At 40.7% G+C, this 19,729-nt stretch overlaps 1 protein-coding gene across 3 annotated transcripts in view; it reads left to right on the top strand.

Moving 5' to 3' along the window:
• Positions 1-2,932: 2,932 nt before the first annotated feature.
• CAPSL (calcyphosine like) overlaps positions 2,933-19,729 on the top strand; it is a 51,953-nt gene continuing 35,156 nt past the window's right edge. The window contains exon 1 of one of the 3 annotated variants that reach the window (XM_036767242.1): positions 2,933-3,030. The gene's annotated coding sequence lies outside the window, so the exon portion shown is untranslated. Of the gene's footprint in view, positions 3,031-3,084; positions 3,186-19,729 lie in introns of those variants that run through there. The other 2 variants (XM_036767233.1, XM_036767225.1) reach the window with 2 other exon arrangements.

Genomic DNA, 19,729 nt, shown 5'->3' with positions numbered 1-19,729 from the left:
GCATTTCATCTGTGATCTGTGGGTAGCTATGAAGAATCTGTGGAGAAAACTGCGATAAAGAATGTGATAAAGAAACTTTTCTTGTCAGAATTGTCATAAGTGATATAAAAAGACACCTTATAAATTTGTCTTGGAAAAATTTGTAAGGAGTTGGCAAGTAAAGTATATTTTGGAAAGACTACTTTCTATGATTGATGAAGAGGAAACAGAAAAGAGACTAATCCAACTTATTTTCTAAGAGATTGAATTTAACTTTTATTGTAGGGAGAAATGCGAAGAAGTTTCTTAAGAGACTTTAGTCAGTATCTGAAGTGAACCCAAAGATTAGGGACTATTTCCAGAAGAAGTGGAGTTATGCATGGTTATACTATTTTATCATCATATCCAATAACAATACTAGCATTTACATGGCACTTTATTTTTTTTTATTTTTTTAAATTTATTTATTTAACATATTTAGTTTTCAGCATTGATTTTCACAAGAGTTTGAATTACAAATTTTCTTTCCATTTCTACCCTCCCCGCCACTCCAAGATGACGTATATTCTGGTTGCCCTGTTCCCCAGTCAGCCCTCCCTTCTGTCACCCCACTCCCCTCCCATCCCCTTTTCCCTTCCTTTCTTGTAGGGCAAGACTGATTTCTACGCCCCATTGCCTGTGTATCTTATTTTCTAGTTGCATGTAAAAACTTTTTTTTTTGTTTTTGAACATCTGTTTTTAAAACTTTGAGTTCCAAATTCTCTCCCCTCTTCCCTTCCCACCCACCCTCCCTATGAAGTCAAGCAATTCAACATAGGCCACATGTGTATCATTATGTAAAACCCTTCCACAATACTCATGTTGTGAAAGATTAACTGTTTTCCTCCTTCCTAACCTATCCCCCTTTATTGAATTTTCTCCCTTGACCCTGTCCCCTTTCGAAAGTGTTTGTTTTTGATTACCTCCACCCCCATCTGCCCTCCCCTCCATCATCCCCCCCCTTTTTTTATCTTCTTCCCTCTTCCTTCCTGTGGGGTAAGATACCCAGTTGGGTATGTATGGTATTCCCTCCTCAGGCCAAATTTGATGAGAGCAAGATTCACTCATTCCCCCCTCACCTGCCCTCTCCCCTCCTCCCACAGAACTGCTTCCTCTTGCCACCTTTATGCGAGATAATCCACCCCATCCTATCTCTCCCTATCTCCCTCTCTCAATATATTCCCCTCTCATCCCTTAATTTGATTTTATTTCTTTTAGATATCTTCCCTTCATCTTCAACTCACCCTGTGCCCTCTCTCTCTCTCTCTCTCTCTCTCTCTATATATATATATATATATATATATATACACACACATACATACACATTCACTTATATATATATGTATATATATACGTATATATATATGCATATATATATACATATATATATATGCATATTCCCTTAAGCTACCCTAATACTGAGGTCTCATGAATCATACACATCATCTTTCCATGTAGGAATGTAAACAAAACAGTTCAACTTTAAGTTGTAAGTAAGTCCCTTATGATTTCTCTTTCTTGTTTACCTTTTCATGCTTCTCTTGATTCTTGTGTTTGAAAGTCAAATTTTCTATTCAGATCTGGTCTTTTCACTGAGAAAGCTTGAAAGTCCTCTATTTTATTGAAATTCCATATTTTGCCTTGGAGCATGATATTCAGTTTTGCTGGGTAGGTGATTCTAGGTTTTAATCCTAGCTCCATTGACCTCCGGAATATCATATTCCAAGCCCTTCAATCTCTTAATGTAGAAGCTGCCAGATCTTGGATTATTCTGATTGTGTACATGGCACTTTAAAGCTTGTAAAATGCTTTGCATGTTATCTCATTTGATCTTCTCCACCACCCTACTGGGCAGGTGCAGTCATTATCCCCATTTTACAGATAAGGAAACTGAGGCACACAGAAGTTAAGTGACTTCACCAAGGTCACATGGATAGTAAGTGCTATCTGAGAGAGATTTGACCTTAAGTCTACAAAAAGAGTTTACAGTGACTGTGAACTTTCATACAGTCAAAATATTGTAAATAGTTATTTTTGTTCTTGATTTCTTGTTGTTTTTGTTAATAATTTGCTCATATCCACTAATTTGGATATTTATAGAATTATAGGAAAATAAGTAATGGCTCTTGGGAAAGAAAATTTCTCTAATGGGGGTCTGAGTCAATTAATTGCTGAGAAAGAGACTGCAAATGAGTAAGGCAATGTCCAGACATACCGTCGGATCACTATGGAGTTTGGTCTTCCCCACCTATATACTGCAAGGCTGCCACACTGGCAAACCTATTGCCACATTGGCAAACCTATTGCGCTCTTACCTTGTACAGGGTGAACAAATGGGACCTATTATCTAGTCCCACTTGATAGTATGAGGGGTGGGAGAAGGGTAGATAGAAGATGAATCACCTGTAATGTTACCTGGCTACTCTGCGGTGTTGTCACACACTGTAACAAGATCTTTCCAGTGTTAAGTCTCACACGGTAACGAGATATTCCTACAAAAAGCCATCTGAAGAAGTCAAAAGCCGAGAAAAGGTTGCTCGGAAGAAAGGAGTCCATTTTGCGACATGACATTACCTCTCTACGAAAATCATGTCGGGGAGCGGGCAGTGCAAAGAGTACTGTCCTTCTAAAACTCAAATGTCAGATTGTTCAAACTGCACAGTTTCTAGATACCCTCTCTAAGAGGCGGCGTGGCCTTTTACAGGGATTAGCATTGCCTAGACAACAGGTTTGTAAACTTCAAGCTCCGAGGTGGGGGTGGAGACAGGGATTGCCTGATGGAGAATTCTTCCAATCAGTCTCCAGTGTTATCTGTGGGCCTGAACCCGGGAGCTCCAACCATCCAACTGGAGCTGAGAGGGAGTGCCTGGGAGTCCGGAGGGAGTTGGGCAGGTGAGTCTGGGTGGGAGGGGAGGGGAGGCGCAAAGGGGATGGGAAGAGATGGGTTTTCCCCTGTGAAAGAGGCAGCGTCCATAGTTTCAGTTTGAAGCAACTGTTTGCAACAGGTTTGAGGTAAATTAATGGCTTGATACGTTATGCTATTGTGATCCAGTTTATTTTCTCCTATCCTAAAAAAATGACAGATGTTACGGCACCTTCTGAAGGGGAAATTTTCAAACAGTGAAAGTATCCGTGTTCTTGTTGCTACTGGGACGTCATGCTTAGAGGTAAACAGGTGCTGGGAGCTGGGAGAGGCTCTTGCAAAGCTTTGCAGAATGACGGTGCCTCAGAGCTAAGCATTTTGTGTTAGTGTTAAATTGCAGAATTAAATCACATTCAATCGGGGACAGCAGGATGCACTGGAAAGAGTGCTGAACCAGGAGTCGCAGGACCTTAGTTTAAATTCCTGCCTTTGCTGACTACTGTCAGTGTGACCTTTGACAAGGCTCTTCACCTTGCGGGACATCAAGTGCAAAAGAGGTCTGGGCTGGATGTCCCTTCTGGCTCTAAATCTACCACCCTGTTAGGAAGTCCTCACACTAAAGGAAATGATGGATGCTCTTTGTTAAACTCATAGTAAAGGGGATTTCTGCCTTTGGATCCAGGTAGGACTAGGCAGTTCACGAGGTTCTATAATTATTATATTGTTCTTTTTGATTCGACCAAAGAATCACAAATGAACTCTGAGAGGCCTTCTGCTCCATCCATTCTGTCTGTCAGGAGCACCGGCAGACTGGAATCCATTTGTTTTTAAAGGTTTTGTTTTCTCTTAAGTCTTACTAGGATACTTTCACTTTATTATTGTGAATTGTGGGTACTGTGCCAACATATCTAACACTGTTTTGTATCAGATGTTACATGTTTATAATTGCTAAGGAAAGGGTAGGCTACTTAATATGTGAATTTTAAGCAACCGTGTAGTAGAGAAAGAGGAAAGGAGGAGAAATAGGGGATGGTGTGAGTGGGGCATTCATCTGAACGGCTCAGGTTGTTTTTCTAAACTCCTAGAATCTTTGAGCATCTTTCTGAGTAGGACAAGCACTTTATAGCAATAGTCTTTTTTTTTTAAAGTGTTACTTCCTCTTGTTAGACTTTGTAATGGAAAATGACTGAGGAAAATGAATTACCAAGGAGGTCACCATCTAGAATATAATAACACAGTAACCATTGCTTGCATTTATATAGCCCTTCCTTACCTTGTGCCAGGCACTGCCCTGGGCATTTTACAAATATTGTCATTATTACAAATACTCTATATGACACAGGAGCCAACCCAGTGTTTGTGAGAAGAGGATCGGTCCTATTTGCAAAGTGAATTGGTCACACAAGAGGGACAGATTGAATTCAACAAGCATTTATTACACGCCTACTATGTGCCAGGCACTGTGGTAGTTACTGGGGATACAAAAACAAGAAGTAAGCAGCTCCTGCCTTCCAGGAGGTTACACTCTACTGGGGGAAATGACATGTATACATACGGATGAGTCAAAACAAAAAATATACAAAGGATTAGTGGGATTAAGAAGAAGTATGAACAACAGAAGAAATCAGGGATATCTTCCTGTAGGAGGTGGCACTTAAGCCTTGAAGGAAGCTAGGGATTCCAAGAAGTAGAGACGAGGAGGGGGAGCATTCCTTGAATGGGGTTTGCTCCTTATCTGCAACAGCTTTCCCTGTTTATAGCTCCCATGTCGACATGCTTGCAGAAAGGATGTCCGTGGCAGACTTCGTGGAAAATTCTCCCAGGCCTATTTCAGGTTGACGTCTTGTCTTTTGTCTACTCCCTGGCTTTCCTTGCTTTCCAGTTTGGGAATATTCTGATATAGGTGTTCTTTATTTCCAGTGTCATGGGCTTCCAGGGCAAAAGGTCAAGTCAAACAGAAGTTTTTAAAGTGTTGCCAGCTGAAAGACATAATTGTGGGAAACAAAATGATTGATTCTGTGCTGATTGGGAATGTGAAGGAAGTAGTGGTTAAAAAAAAGTTGTCATGCTGCCTTTTGTTTTAACATCACAACCATTTCTGTTTGGGGTCCCTTCACACTAAACCCTCCCTTAAACAGATCAAAAACAACTAATATGGTGACTGCAGCTGACTGTTATATATAGCATTCTGTTTTCTGCTGAGAGGAGGAAGATATGTGTTATTATCTGTTCTTAGGGATCAGCATTGTCTATTATAATTACTCCCGAGTCTTTCTCTTTCTCCTCCTCCTCTTCCTCCTCCCCCTCCTCCCTCTCCTCTCTCTTCTCTCCCTCCTCCCCCCTCCTCCTTTTCCTCCTCCTTCTGTCTTCAGCATTTTCAGAAAATCTACATTATTGTTGTCATTGTGTATATTATTCTCCTGATCCTGCCTCCTTCGCTCTTAAATTTTTACACCTCTCCTTGTGTTTCTCTGAATTTACTATTTCTCTTTTCTTTGCAATATTATTTTATTACATCATAGACCACAGTTTGTTCAGCCACTAGATAGACTGATCTGATTGAACATCCACCTGGTGGTATCACCCTCAGTTGAGGTCCCTCCGACTTCGGAGGAGGCTCTGCCAACATGAAAGATACGTGGGCACTCTGGATGATATCTTAAACCTTCAAGCTAGGTTTGCACTGGGCTTATTCTTGCCAACTTTGACAGGAACTTTTACATGTGAAGAGCTCCCCTGTAACCCCAGTGATGTCTCACTTTATATGATAAATGTATTTCTGAAAAGCTGCCAGTTTACCTAGATGCCCAAAGATTTAGAACAGGAAAAGACTTTAGAGATAATCCACTCTAATACTTTAGTTTTAAAGATAATGAAATAGGGGCTCAGAGAAAGTAAAATTTCATTTCCAGGTCCCACGAGGTCTTCTTGTACTGTTCACTCTCTTCCATGTGGAAGGAGGGGGAATATGTCAATGCTGGATGGATGGCCTGCAAATTTTCTTTTCTTTTTTTATTGGAAACTATGATTTCATTCAAATTCACTCAGCAAATTAGCAACATGGCTGGGTCTCAAACCCACATTTTTCTGACTTCTTGGCCAGAGTTCTTTCTGATATATCAAGCTGTATGTAAATAGGGTCAGATTTTTAATTCACTAGGAAATCTATGCCTGTCAGCCCCTGATATCCATACACCATAACCATGAGTGGCATCATGGGTACTTTTGATGCTTGGAAAAGTCAACATCCAGGGACAGGTTAGTAGGGGTGGTTGTGGGTAAGTGATAAGTGGCCCAGTTTAGAGATGGTCTGTAGTAAATACTAGACCAGTGGAGAATAGCGAAAGGGTGATGCTCACACTTATCATATAACCTTACTGCTAGTATTGAGTATCATTCGCATCAAATACTGGCATTGTGGTATTGACCTTTGCCTGTTAACCCTTCTGGTTTCCTTGGGAAGTGTCACTTATAGCATTTTAGGGTTGTAGGTTAAAGGCTGAACATCTGAGTGAATATAAGGTAAATTTCCACAGAATGACTGATTGTATTATTACTGAAAGAGCAGCCCTTAGGGCAGGTGTACAACTTTACCTGCATCCATGTTTGGAGAAGACCAAAGGAAGGAATTTCAACTTGAATGTGTCTAACACGGCCCACAGAATGGGTTTGAAAATGTGGGTCTACCTCTGCCCTGAGAAATGTCAGTTGATTTGCTTCAATAACCATTTATTAAACATATATAATATACCAGGTGCTTTGTTGGGTTCAGGGGTTACAAAGATAATTAATGAAAAGGTCCCAGTTCTTGCAGGAAGTTCCATTCTACTGAAAGAGTTTACATTGAAGATAGTGAGTAATTTACAGAGTTTCACCTACTCAAAGCAATATAGTCTCTCAAACTAGTTAATTCAGGACCTCGGCTCCCCTGCCCCCTCCGCCCAGCAACTTGTTTATATCAATGATCAAATATGTGCTTGCCAATTTTTTTGCTTTCCTGTGTGTAATGATTTCTTTAGTTTGCTGACTTTCTGTCTCTTTAGGATAAAGATCTGGCAGATTGCCCTGGTTGGGAGTAAACTGTGTTTTCCTGGCAAATGCCTTTGGGACCCAGGCCAGAAGAGAAGAGGAACACAGTGACATAGGGAGAGATATAACTACTAAAAATAGGTTGGACCTGCTGTGATCCCCAATAGACAGCCAATCTAACGAGAACTCTTTATCCCACAAGAATTTAAGCCTTTTAAAACCTGGAAATATTTTGCTACAGCTTCTCTTTATTTCAAAGACAATAAGCTCCTAGGACACAAATCCAATAAAACAACTTTCTAAAGCATTATACACTAAAACTTTTAATTATGGAGGATTGGAATTGTATAGACCAGACCTTATTGTTCTAAGGGGAATATTAATCTTACTTGAATTTTCACACGGCCCTACCAGCTTCTACTAAAGAGGTGTCTTGAATATAGCTCAGTGAGTTTAAATAACTTCCAGGTCCCACAAGGAATTTTGTACAACTTACTTTCTTCCATTTGAAAAGGGAGGGCATATGTCAATGCTGGACGGATGGCCTGAGCGTTTTTGGTCTGAAACTATGGTTTCATTAGTCAGTCAGCCACTACTCATTAATTAAGTGCCTCCTAGGTGTCAGGCATTGTGCTAAGTTCTGAGGATACAAAGAAAGGCAAAAAAAAATAGTTCTTGTTCTCAGGAAGCACACAGCTCAATGAGACAACAAACAAGTACACACAAACAAAATACCTACAGGGAAATAGTCAATAGAGGGAAGGCACTAAAAGTAAAGGGAATCAGGAAAATCTTGTAGAAGGCACGATTTCTATTGGGATTTGAAGGAAGCCAGGAGGTGGAGATGAGGGAGAGGAATGAGGGACATCCAGAGAAAATGCCTGGAGCTGAGAGATGAAATGTCATGTTTGAGGAACAGCAAGATTCAGTGTCACTGAATCACTGAGTATGTGGAAGGGAGGCAAGAATACTAGAAAGTGGGAGGAGCAGAGTGTGAAGGGTTTTTAAAGCTCCACAGAGGATTTTAAATTTGATCCTGGAGGCAATAAGGAGCCACACAGTCAGACCTCTGCTGTAGGAAGATCACTTTAATAGGTATGTGAAGTATGGATCGATGTGGGGAGAGACATGTAGCCAGGTGATCAATCAGCAGGCCGTTGCTATGGTCCAGGTGTGGGATTATGAGAGTCTGCACCAAGGTGGTGGCAGTTAGAGAAGAAAAGGGAGTATATGTGAGAGATGTTACCAAGACAGAACCAAAAGGATTTGTCAGCGAATTAGACATGGGGACAGGGGGGCGGAGAGGAGTCAAGAATAACATGTAAGTTATGAGTCTTGGGAAACTGGAAAAATGACAGTGCCCTTGACAGTAATAAGGAAGTTTGGAAGGGGAAGAGTTAAGAAGGAAAGCTGATCAGTTTTGGACAGGTGGAATTTAAGAAGTCTCTGGGACATCCAGTAAAGGTGTCCAGTAGGTAGTTATAGATATGAGACTGGAGGTCAGTAGAGAGGTTAGAGATGGATGATTTGAGGAATTATAATCGAATCCATGGGAACTGATGCGATCACTAAGTGAAACAGTATTCATACAATAGAGGGAGAAGAGAAGATGGTCAGGACAGAGTCCTGAGGGACACCCAGAGTTAGTGAGTATGACCTAGATAAAAGTCCAGGAAAGGAGACTGAGAAGGAGTGGTCTTATAGGAAAGAGGAGAACTAGGGAAAGTCGTGTCACGAAAGCCAAGAGAAAAGAGAGGTGCTTGACAGTGTCAGAAACTAAAGAGAAGTCAAGAAGGATTAGGACTAAGAAAAGGACACTAGATTAGGCAATTAAGAGATCTATGGTAGCTTTGGAGAGAGCAATTCTGGTTGAATGATGAGGTCAGAAGTCAGGTTGCAGAGAATTAAGAAGAAAGTGAAAAGTAAGTGGAAAGACAGGAATTGGTAGAGACACCTGTTGTAGATGGTCTTCTCAAGAAGATTGGGAGAGGAGAGGGATAGGAATATAGCAGGAAAGAAGGATCAGGTGAGAGTTTTTTGAGGATGAGGGAGACATAGGCATGTTTTTGAGCAATAGGGAGGCAGCCAATAGACAGGGAGAGACTGAAGGTAAGTGAGAGTGAGGGTGATGGAGGGAACAATTTTCTGGAGAGAACCGGATGGAATGAGATTACCTGTGCCTGTGGAGGGCATTTCTGCTTGCCTTGGCAAGGAGAGAGGGCAACCCCTTTATGTGGGACAGGGCGAAGGTGAAGAAAGTGGCAGAGAGCATTTGGCAGATATGTGGTATGAATATCCCCAATTTTTTTCAGAGAATTAGAAGGTGAAATCCTCAGTTAAGGGGGTGGGGGAAAGATGAGGTATGAGAGATTTGAGGAGGGTGAATAGGTTTGCAAAAGTGGGGGAGATAGTGAGTCAAGTAATGAGGTATAAAACAATTGACTTGCTACAGTAAGGACCCAGTTGAAATTATTTAATATTAAGTAATAATGGATTTAGTCAGCATGGTTTTGTTATTTTCTGCAGCTTTGTTGGGTGGTATGTGAGGAATGAAGACAATGAATGGTGGGAGTAATTCAGGGCTGAGGCTTATGTGTGAACTTCTACCAATCAGTAACTGTGTATATATGTATGTGTGCATGTAGGTGCACACCTATGTATATATGTATATACAGTGTGTATATAGTACACACACACATGTATATATACATCTATATATACACATATGTATATATGTCTATACACACACGTATACATCTGTATGTGTATATACATATATAGATTTTTTTATGATTTAATCAGCAAAATTTTGCCTTCTTATCCTCCCACCTCCTAACAGACCTAAAGAAAAACACAGTCCATTACAAACATGTATAATTGATCAAAACAAATGTCAACATTAGCTATTTTAAAAAAATCATATCATTTGTGAGTCTTGAGTCCTTTGCTTATAAGGAGAAGGTAGCATGTTTCAACAATAGTTCTTTGGAATCATGGGCTTTTATTGGGATGGTCAAGTTCCTAATTCTTTTGAAGTTGTTTGGCTTTACTACGTTACTGTCATTTTATAAATTATTCTTCTGGTTCTATTCACTTTACTCAGATTATGCAAGTCTTCCCACATTTCTCTGTAACTATCCCTTTCCTCATTTCTTAGAATACGATAGTATCTGATCACATTTATAAACCATGACTTGTATATATCCATTCCCCAACTTGTGAATACCCTTCAGATTCCCATTCGTTGCCACGTTGGGAGAGTGATAAATCTTTATGAGCATTCTTAGAATTTGTTTTGCTTAGGACTTTTCCCTTCTTTGATATACCTTCCCCCTAATTCCTCTCCCCTGCCCCCTGTCTCTTTCCCACCTATTCCTCTGTTAAATGAAATGTATTTCTGTACCAAACTCTCTCTCTCTCTCTTTCTCTCTGCCTCTTTCTTTCTCTGTGTATGTCTCTCTCTGTATATATTTTTACTCCCTTTAACCAGTTCAAATAACAGTGAGTTTGAATTGTTAGCTATTCCCCTCACCCCCTTTTCCTTGTTTATATAGATGTATACTTGTGCACCTTTATTATGTGAGATAATTTCCCCTAACTTTCTTTCCCTTGTACTAACTTCCCCCTCTTCCCTTGGCATTTTCCCCCACCTTTTTCATTCTTCTTTTGAGATCATCCAAACATAGCAGAATAACATCTAGGTCCTCTGTCTAATTAGATTCCTTTCATGATCCCTAATGATGGTAAGGCTCAAAAGGGACACATGTATCATCTCCCTATATTAGAATGTAAGTGGCTTATCCTTGTTCAGTCAATTGTCATTTTTTTTGTTCATGTTTACCATTTTGTTTCTCTTTACACCTATGTTTAAGCTTCAAAGTTTCTCTTCAGTTCTAGTCTTTTCATGAGGAATGCTTGGAAGTTCTTTGTTTCATTAAAGATCCATTTTTCTCCCTGTGGGATTATACTCAGTTTTACTGGGTAACTTATTCTTGGCTGTAAACACAAATCCTTTGCCTTCTGGAATATCATATTCCAAGTGTTCAGTTTCTTTACCGTGATAGCTGCTAAATCATCTATGATCCTAACTATGTTGTAATTCTTTCTTTCTGGCTGATTACAGCCTGAAAATGTGTTCTTTGACCTGAAAGCTCTGGATTTTGGCTCTGATATTCCTAGGAGTTTTCGTTTTGGAGTTTCTTTCAGGAGGTGACTGGTGCATTCTTTTTATTTTTGCTTTGCCTTCTAGTTCTAGGAGATCTGGGCAGTTTTAAGATTTTTTGAAATATGATGTCTTCTTTCTTTCTCTCCCTCTCCCCCCTTCTTCATTTTCCTCTCCCTTCCTCTTTCCTCTCTACTCTCCTTTCCCTCCTCCCTCCTTTCCTCTCCTTTACCTCTCCTTTCCTTTCCTCTCCAGCATCCAGATAATTTGATGATTCTTAAATTTTTCTTTTGACCCATTTTCCAGATCAGCAGTTTTTGCTATGACATACCTTACATTTTCTTCTATGTTTTGACTTTTGACTTTGTTTTGATATTTGTTGTTGTTTTGTGGAGTAGTTGGCTTCATTTGGTCCATTCTAATTTTCAGAGGAGTGTGTTGATTGCGTAAGTTTTTGTACCTCTTGTTCCAAACTGTTAATTCACTTTCCAATTCTTTCTTCTGTAGTTCTCCTTTCTTTTCCAACTTTTTTCTCAAATAATCTCATTTCATGTATAAGTTTTTAAAACTCTTTAAAAACTCTTGCTTTATATTTTCCAGGAATTCTAGTTGAGTTTGTTCCTAAGCTCTGTTTCTCCCTGAGGTATTGTGTGTGAATGTTTTGGAATCATTATCTTCTTCTGGGTTTGTGTTTTGAGTATTGCTGTCACCACAATAGCTCATTATGGTAGCGCTCTTTTGTTTACTTTTTCTTCCAGCCACTTCCTGACTTCAGACTTGATATTAGGGCTGAGTTCTGTGGCACTTCTAGAGGGAAGTTCTGGGCTGTTCCTCTTTCTGTTTTCTTGGATTTTTTAATATTGTGCTATTCTAGGATCTCAAGGATAGACTGGGGACCTACTGTAAGCTTTCAGTGCTTCCAAAGTGGTTTGATTCAGGCCAAAGTGTGACCATTGTCCCACTAGCCCGAGCTCTCCAAGTTCTTGACCTGAGTTTTGATCAAAGCAATAATAGAATGCCAGCTGGGAAGTTGATCTGGTTCCATAGAAAGAGAAATATAAGGTCCTCTTTGGCCTGGGATTTCTCTTCTTGGTATTGTTCTACCAACCAGCTAGATGCTAAAACTGAGATCCAGCTCTGCTTCTGTGATCTGAGCGAAACTATTGCTTCTTAACTTCTTCCTTCTTAGATATACTACCTTGGGCCTCGCAACCTCAGAATGTCACCTCCCTGAGGCAGACCTTTATAGTTTGCCAAAACTGAGTAGTGGGCAGCAAAGCTGCCCATTGGCACTTGTACCTATTACAGAACCTTTATATGGGTCTGAGGCTAGCTTGGTGTGGGTCTGAGATCTCCTCTTGTCCTTGTGCACAGCCTTTCCCTGGGTGTTAGAGTGCTCTGAGCCCAGCATACTCCTGCTCCAACCTAGTCTTCAGTGTCTGAAAATCTCTGTGTTTCTCCCTATGCTGACATGGGCTGGACAAATGACTCACTGTGACCTTTTCTGAATTTCTCCATCAGAATTAAGTCTGGTGCCCTTTCTAGATCTATTTGGAGGACTTATGGGTGGGAACTCAACTTCCTTGTTCCCTACTCCTCTGCCATCTTCCAATCAGTAACTCTGATCAAACTTATCATCGGGAGTGGGGGGAGGGTGAGTCACTGAGCTGTCAATTGATATGCCCAGAGTCACACTGGTAGTAGGTGTCTGGGACAGGATTTCTTGATTCTAGGCCTGGTTCTCCACCTAACGCCCCTTGCTGCCTTTCTTGAGAATAAATATTAATCAAATTGTGAAAAGAAGTTGGAAGGGATTTAAAAAAATCCTTTCCTAATTCTCAGAGAGCTGAGACATTCCTCCTGAAATATTTCGACTCCTTTTCTCCTTCCTTCCCCCAGGCCTGAAACAGAAAAATTCAAAAAGAGTAAGCATTAAGCACTGATTATATGCAATCCAGGGCAGCGAGATGGTGCAGTGGATAGAGCACCAGATCTGGAGTCAGACTCATCTCCTGGAATTCAAATCCAGCCTCAGAACAGTTACTAGCTGTGTGACCCTGGGCAAATCACTTAACCCTATTTGCCTCAGTTTCCTTGTCTGTAAAATGAGCTGGAGAAGGAAATGGCAAACCACTCCATTATCTTTGCCAAGAAAACTCCAGATGTGGTCACAAAGAGTTGGTAATGACTGAAAATGACTAAACATACATACATACATGTAATGTATTATTCTGGGCACAGCGTGTATGGATGTGTGTTTGTGGAGATATGAAATAATATATGATAAATAAGGAAGCATTTCGAGATAGAACGGCCTGCCCTAGGAGGTAATGTGTTCCTCCTCACTAGCTGTCTTCAAGCAAAGTCAAGATGATCATTTGTTAGTGTGTGGGGTGAGACTGTCTGCCAGCAATTAATTAAAAAAATCAGAGGGCCCTCAAATTCAGGAACAGAAAAACTTCATTATTACGATCCCGTGGAAAAGGGCGGTCTCTGAACTGATAGAGGATGAGTAGGAAGAGGCGGGGCTCAGAGGGCCAAACCCAGCCTTATACTCTAACGTAAACAAGCCCCCGCCCCACCACCACTGGTCTTTTACTCTCTGGTGGAGTCCAGGCTCACAATTTCACAGAAATCTACTACCCCAGGTACAATTTAGCCAATGCGAAACTCTTAAAGACACTTTTTTCCTTATTTGGCGAGGATACAGTTCAGGTAATTTCTTAGTAACCTGAGACTTAGGCCTAGCTGTCAATCAGAAGCCCTGAGCCATGTCCCCACTCCCATTCATTCCACTCAACCACAGAAAGGCCGAGATCCAGATTCTATGAGAGGGCTTCTCCATCCCACTCATCAGGGATGTGATAGAAGGGACCCTTGTTCAGGGACAAGTTGGACTAGATTTCCTGGAGGATTCTTCAAACTCTGAGTTTCCGTGATTCTGTGACTTCAAAAGATGTCATGCTTGCCTTCAAGGAGCTTCAATCTAGTCAGAGTGATAAAGCATTTACACAAATACAATACCTAGCTGTGATTTTTCTCCCTGTAGAGGGCTCCCCAGGGAAGGACATTTTTCTCTGCCAGAATAGATCAGCAACTGTTCTGCAATTTATAGTCTTAGAGTCACTGAGAGATTAAGCCCCTTGTGCAGGCTCAGACAGCCAGGATGTATAAGGGACAAGACTTCAGCTCAGATCTTCCCGACCCTAAGGCTGGTTCTCTGTCCATTACACTGTGCTGTCCATATTAATACAAATTAGAATGGGGTGAGTGAAGAATATGTAGTGTTATGAGATTAAATGAAGAACTGTATGGTTGGTGAGATTAGGGAAAGTTTCATGGAGGAGGCGACGTTTGAATTGGGACTTGAAGGATGGTTAGGATGTCAATAGAGAGAGATGAGGGAGAAGGTATTTCAGGATCACAATGGAAGAGGTGTAAATAGAGGATGAAATAACAGAATCTATCCCTTGGCAAGTCCTAAGCTGTGTGGGACAAGAGAAAGAGAAGGACTGAAGTGACTCCAAAGTTATGAGTGTGGGTTAGCTGGGAAAATCACAGAACCTTAGAGTTGGATAGGACCCCTCTCCCCCGACCCCCAGGTCATCGAGTCTAATCTAATCTGTACTTGTCTAGAGATTCGCTCTAGCACATTCCCAGCTAGTGGTCATCAAGCTAGTAAGGGTGAACCCATTGTTTTCTGCGTCACTAAAAAGGAGCAGAAACATGAGAGCCAAAAGGAAGATTTAATAATAGCAAGCATTTATATGATGCTTTATGGTTTGCAAAGCATTTTCCAAATATTATCTTATTTGATCCTCACAATAATCCTGGGAAGTAGGTGCTATTATTATCCTCATGAAGATGAAGAAACTGAGGCAGACAGAGGTTAAGTGAATTGCCCAGGGCCATATCCCTACTAAGTATCTGAGGCTGAATTTGAATTCAGACCTTTCTTATCCACGGTACCAACTAGCTATACTCTAAGGCCCAGCCAAACTGATCTATCTGCTCAGTTCCTTACCCACAACACTCCATCTTCTACCATCTTGGTCTAAAAGCCTCTGATGTCACAAACATGCCACTCAAACCCATGTAAACTAGGCTTTCCCTTGAGGCAAGGAGGTCATCAAAGACTCCTAATTTTATCAAGGAAACAAAGGCCAAACTCTTCAAGGGCACTTGATTGAATAAGTGCTAAAAGCCCTCCTTAATTACCAATACATTATCTTCCTTGCCTAAAATGCACTCCTTCCATATCTCTGTGTCTTAGACTCCTTAGCTTCCTTCAGTACTTAGCTCAGGTGCCACCTCTTTTCCTGAAATCCCCCCAGCCCCAGCCCCAGCCACTAGTGCCTCCTCCACAGCAAAAATATTTTGTATTTATTTACTTGGTTTAAATATTCTGTCTACAATACTTAGTGCCTGGTACATAGTATGGACTTAATAAGTGCTAATTGATTGACTGACTATATGTATACATAGTCTTTCTTACATAAGCTCCTTTAGACTAAGGATTGCTTCATTTTTGTCTTTTTATCTCATGAAACACAGTAGGTGCTTAATATATGCTTGCTGATTATTTGAAAAGAAAGTTTCTTGGGGGAATTGATAAGGAGTTCAAATTTAGGCAAATTAAGTTTGAGCTGTTAGTTGGATATCTAGCGAGAGTGATACGTATGAAATATTTAACATGAACCCAGAGTTTTGGGGAGTGATCAGAGAGGGCTGGGATATGGATTTGGGGGGAGTCACTTATAGAGAAGTGATAGTTGAAGCAGTGGGAGTAGATGAATTCACTGACAGGTATGGAGAAAGAAGAGAGGCCTGAGGACCTAGCTTTGGATAACAACCCCCACTAAGGGATAGGAAGATGAACCTAGCAAAGGAGACAGAAGAAAAGAAGTCAGAGAGGTGGGAGGAGAACCAGGGGAATGTAGTGTCCATGAAGCCAGTGGAGGGGAAGGATCCAGAAAGAAGGGATGATGCACAGACTCAAATGTGGCAAGGTGAAGATGGAGAAAACATTATATTTTTTGATTAGAAGGGTTATTGATCACCTTGAAGAGAGGAGTTTCAGGGGAGTCTTGGGTACAGAAACCAGACTGCCAGGAGTTGAAGAGGAAGAGTTATAAGGAAATGATGATGATACCTACTGTTCATCTCAAATATCGCAGGTAGAATCATAGAAGAGTCCAGTCCTTTGAGGGATCCTTGAAAAATTCCATGTAATTTAACTCAGCAAATATTTATTAAGGGCCTGCTATGTAGGGAGCATATAGGAGAGACAATGGTACAGTAGATGAAGCCTGCTCTGGAGACAGAAAGGCCTGGGTTGAAGTCTCATTTCTGACACTTACTGGCTGTCTGATTCTGGGAAAAATTACTAAATCTTTCAGTGCTCCAGGCACTCTTAAGTTGCAGAATAGTTGCTCATCCGATTTAATGTTTCCTTCCTGAGAAATTGCCTCCACCAATGAAATCACAGTTCTGAACCCAAAGAAAACAATGTTTGGAGTACTATGCTAAGTGCTTGCGGAAACTTTAGATAACACACAGTCTTTTATATTGTGGAATAGAAAGTCAAATGAGGAACTATGGTGGAGCACAAATAGCCACAGGACTGGATGATAATAATGGTTGACAATGATATTGCACTTTAAGCTTTGCAAAGCACATTAATTTTATTTGATTCTTAACAGCAATTTTATGCGATAACTTTCTGCTGGAGGTATTATCATCTCCATTTTATAGTTGAGGAAACAGGGTTAGAGAGGGCAAGTGGCTTTCCCAATGTGGCATCGCAAGCGATGATGTGGAATGATGGGGTGAGAGCCGTGCAGTAGGAAGGACGCATTGGGAGGGAAGCTAGTTACGATGATGATTGCAACAGTCCAGTCAAGAGTGAATGAATGCCGTAGTCAGGATAGTTGTAAGGGGAATGATAAGGAAATGACAGATACAAGCGATAATATGTAAATTGCTATTCCTGGAAGCATTGTTTATAATAGAAAAAAATGGAAAGCAAACCACGTACCCAGAGATTGAGGAATGACAGGACAACTTGTGGTACGGTATCATGGGAAATGAAAAAGTAGGAGTGTGTTGGAGCCAGCTCCCAATGGAGAGAGACAGAGAGAGATGATAGAGAAGAGAGAGAGAAAGAAGAGAGGGAGAAGAGAAGGGAAGAGAGAGAAAAGAGAGAAGAAAGGAGTGAGAAAGAAGACAGTAGAGAAAAGAAATGAGAAGGAGAGAGAAGAGAAGAAAAAAGAGAAGACAAAGGAGAGAGAAAGAGAAGAGAAATGAAAAGAAGAGAGAGGAGAAGAGAAGAAAAGAGAAAGAGAGGAGAAAGAGGAGAGGGAAAGAAGAGAAGAGAGAGAAGAGGAGAGGAGGAGAAGAGAAGGAGGAGGAGGAGGACGGAGTGGGAGGGGAAAGGAGGAGAGGAGAGATGCTTCTGTGGAACCTGCAAGTCTTTGGCCTCTCTCATTCCTTCTCACTGTCCTTACTTATTCCCAGTCGTCCTTGTATCATGGTTATTAACATAAATATCTCACACTGTTAGTTTGTAAACTCCTTGAGAGTTAGGTCTTTGCTATATATTTGTGTATCCTCAGCGACTAGCACAGTGTCATTAAAAAAACAAACAAAAAACAAACCAAAACCAAAACCAAAATCACAGTTGATGCTTTCTGTTTTTATATCACAGTGACTGTTGAATATATTCCTCTCTCCTCCCCTCCCCAGTGAGTTTGCAACAAAGATTAAAAAAGGAAAAAAAATCCCATTTAACAAAACCAACCAACCCATCACCTGAATCCTCCAGCCTATCCAAAATTCAATACCCACAGAACCCCATCTTTCCCTCTGAAAATGTGTAACTACATTTTCTCATTTCTTCTCTGGACTCAACATTGGTCATTTTAAACATACATCATTCAGTCGTTAAAAAAATAATTCTTTTAGTTTACTTTGTTGCTATATATATATTGTTTACTTAGATTTGCGTATACCCTCTCTATGGATAGAGCCCTGGGCCTAGGGTCAGGAAGACTGGAGTTTTTTTTAAATTTATTTATTTAACATATTTAGTTTTCAGCATTGATTTTCACAAGAGTTTGAATTACAAGTTTTCTCCCCATTTCTAGCCTCCCCCCCACTCCAAGATGGCGTATATTCTGGTTGCCCTGTTCCCCAGTCAGCCCTCCCCTCTGTCACCCCGCTCCCCTCCCATCCCCCTTTCCCTTCCTTTCTTGTAGGGCAAGATAAATTTCTACGCCCCATTGCCTGTGTATCTTATTTTCTAGTTGCATGTAAAAACTTTTTTTTTTTGTTTTTGAACTTCTGTTTTTAAAACTTTGAGTTCCAAATTCTCTCCCCTCTTCCCTTCCCACCCACCCTCCCTAAGAAGTCAAGCAATTCAACATAGGCCACATGTGTATCATTATGTATAACCCTTCCACAATACTCATGTTGTGGAAGACTAACTGTATTTTGCTCCTTCCCAACCCAACCCCTTTATTGAATATTCTCCCTTGACCCTGTCCCCTTGCCAAAGTGTTTGTTTTTGACTACCTCCACCCCCATCAGCCCTCCCCTCCATCATCCCCCCCCCTTTTTTTTTATCTTCTTCCCTCTTCTTTCCTGTGGGGTAAGATTCCCAATTGGGTATGTATGGTATTACCTCCTTAGGCCAAATCTGATGAGAGCAAGGTTCACTCATTCCCCCCTCACCCGCCCTCTCCCCTCCTCCCACAGAACTGCTTCCTCTTGCCACCTTTATGCAAGATAATCCACCCCATTCTATCTCTCCTTATCTCCCTCTCTCAGTATGTTCCTCTCTCATCCCTTAATTTGGTTTTATTTCTTTTAGATATCTTCCCTTCATCTTCAACTCACCCTGTGCCTGCTCTCTGTGTGTGTGTGTGTGTGTGTGTATATACACATACATATATATATATATATATATATACACACACATATACACACACACACGCACACATAGATATACATTCACCCATATATATACATAAACATATATGTATGCATATTCCCTTCAGCTACCCTAATACTGAGGTCTCATGAATCATACTTGTCATCTTTCCATGTAGGAATGTCAACAAAATAGTTCACCTTTAGTAAGTCCCTTGCAATTTCTTTTTCTTGTTCTTTTTCTTGATTACCTTTTCATGCTTCTCTTGATTCTTGTGTTTGAAAGTCAAATTTTCTATTCAGTTCTGGTCTTTTCACTGAGAAAGCTTGAAAGTCCTCTATTTTATTGAAAGTCCATATTTTGCCTTGGAGCATGATACTCAGTTTTGCTGGGTAGGTGATTCTAGGTTTTAAACCTAGCTCCACTGACCTCCGGAATATCGTATTCCAAGCCCTTCGATCTCTTAATGTAGAGGCTGCCAGATCTTGGGTTATTCTGATTGTGTTTCCACAATACTCAAATTGTTTCTTTCTGGCTGCTTGCAGTATTTTCTCCTTGATCTGGGAGCTCTGGAATTTGGCGACAATATTCCTGGGAGATTTCTTTTTGGGATCTATTTGAGGAGGCGATCGATGGATTCTTTCAATCTCTATTTTGCCCTGTGGCTCTAGAATGTCAGGGCAGTTCTCCTTGATAATTTCTTGAAAGATGATATCTAGGCTCTTTT

The sequence above is a fragment of the Trichosurus vulpecula genome, chromosome 1 (genome assembly GCF_011100635.1).
Source record: "Trichosurus vulpecula isolate mTriVul1 chromosome 1, mTriVul1.pri, whole genome shotgun sequence".
NCBI lineage: Eukaryota > Metazoa > Chordata > Mammalia > Diprotodontia > Phalangeridae > Trichosurus > Trichosurus vulpecula.
The sequence above is the reverse complement of the archived record's forward strand: the minus strand, read 5'-3'. Positions and strand labels throughout refer to the sequence as shown.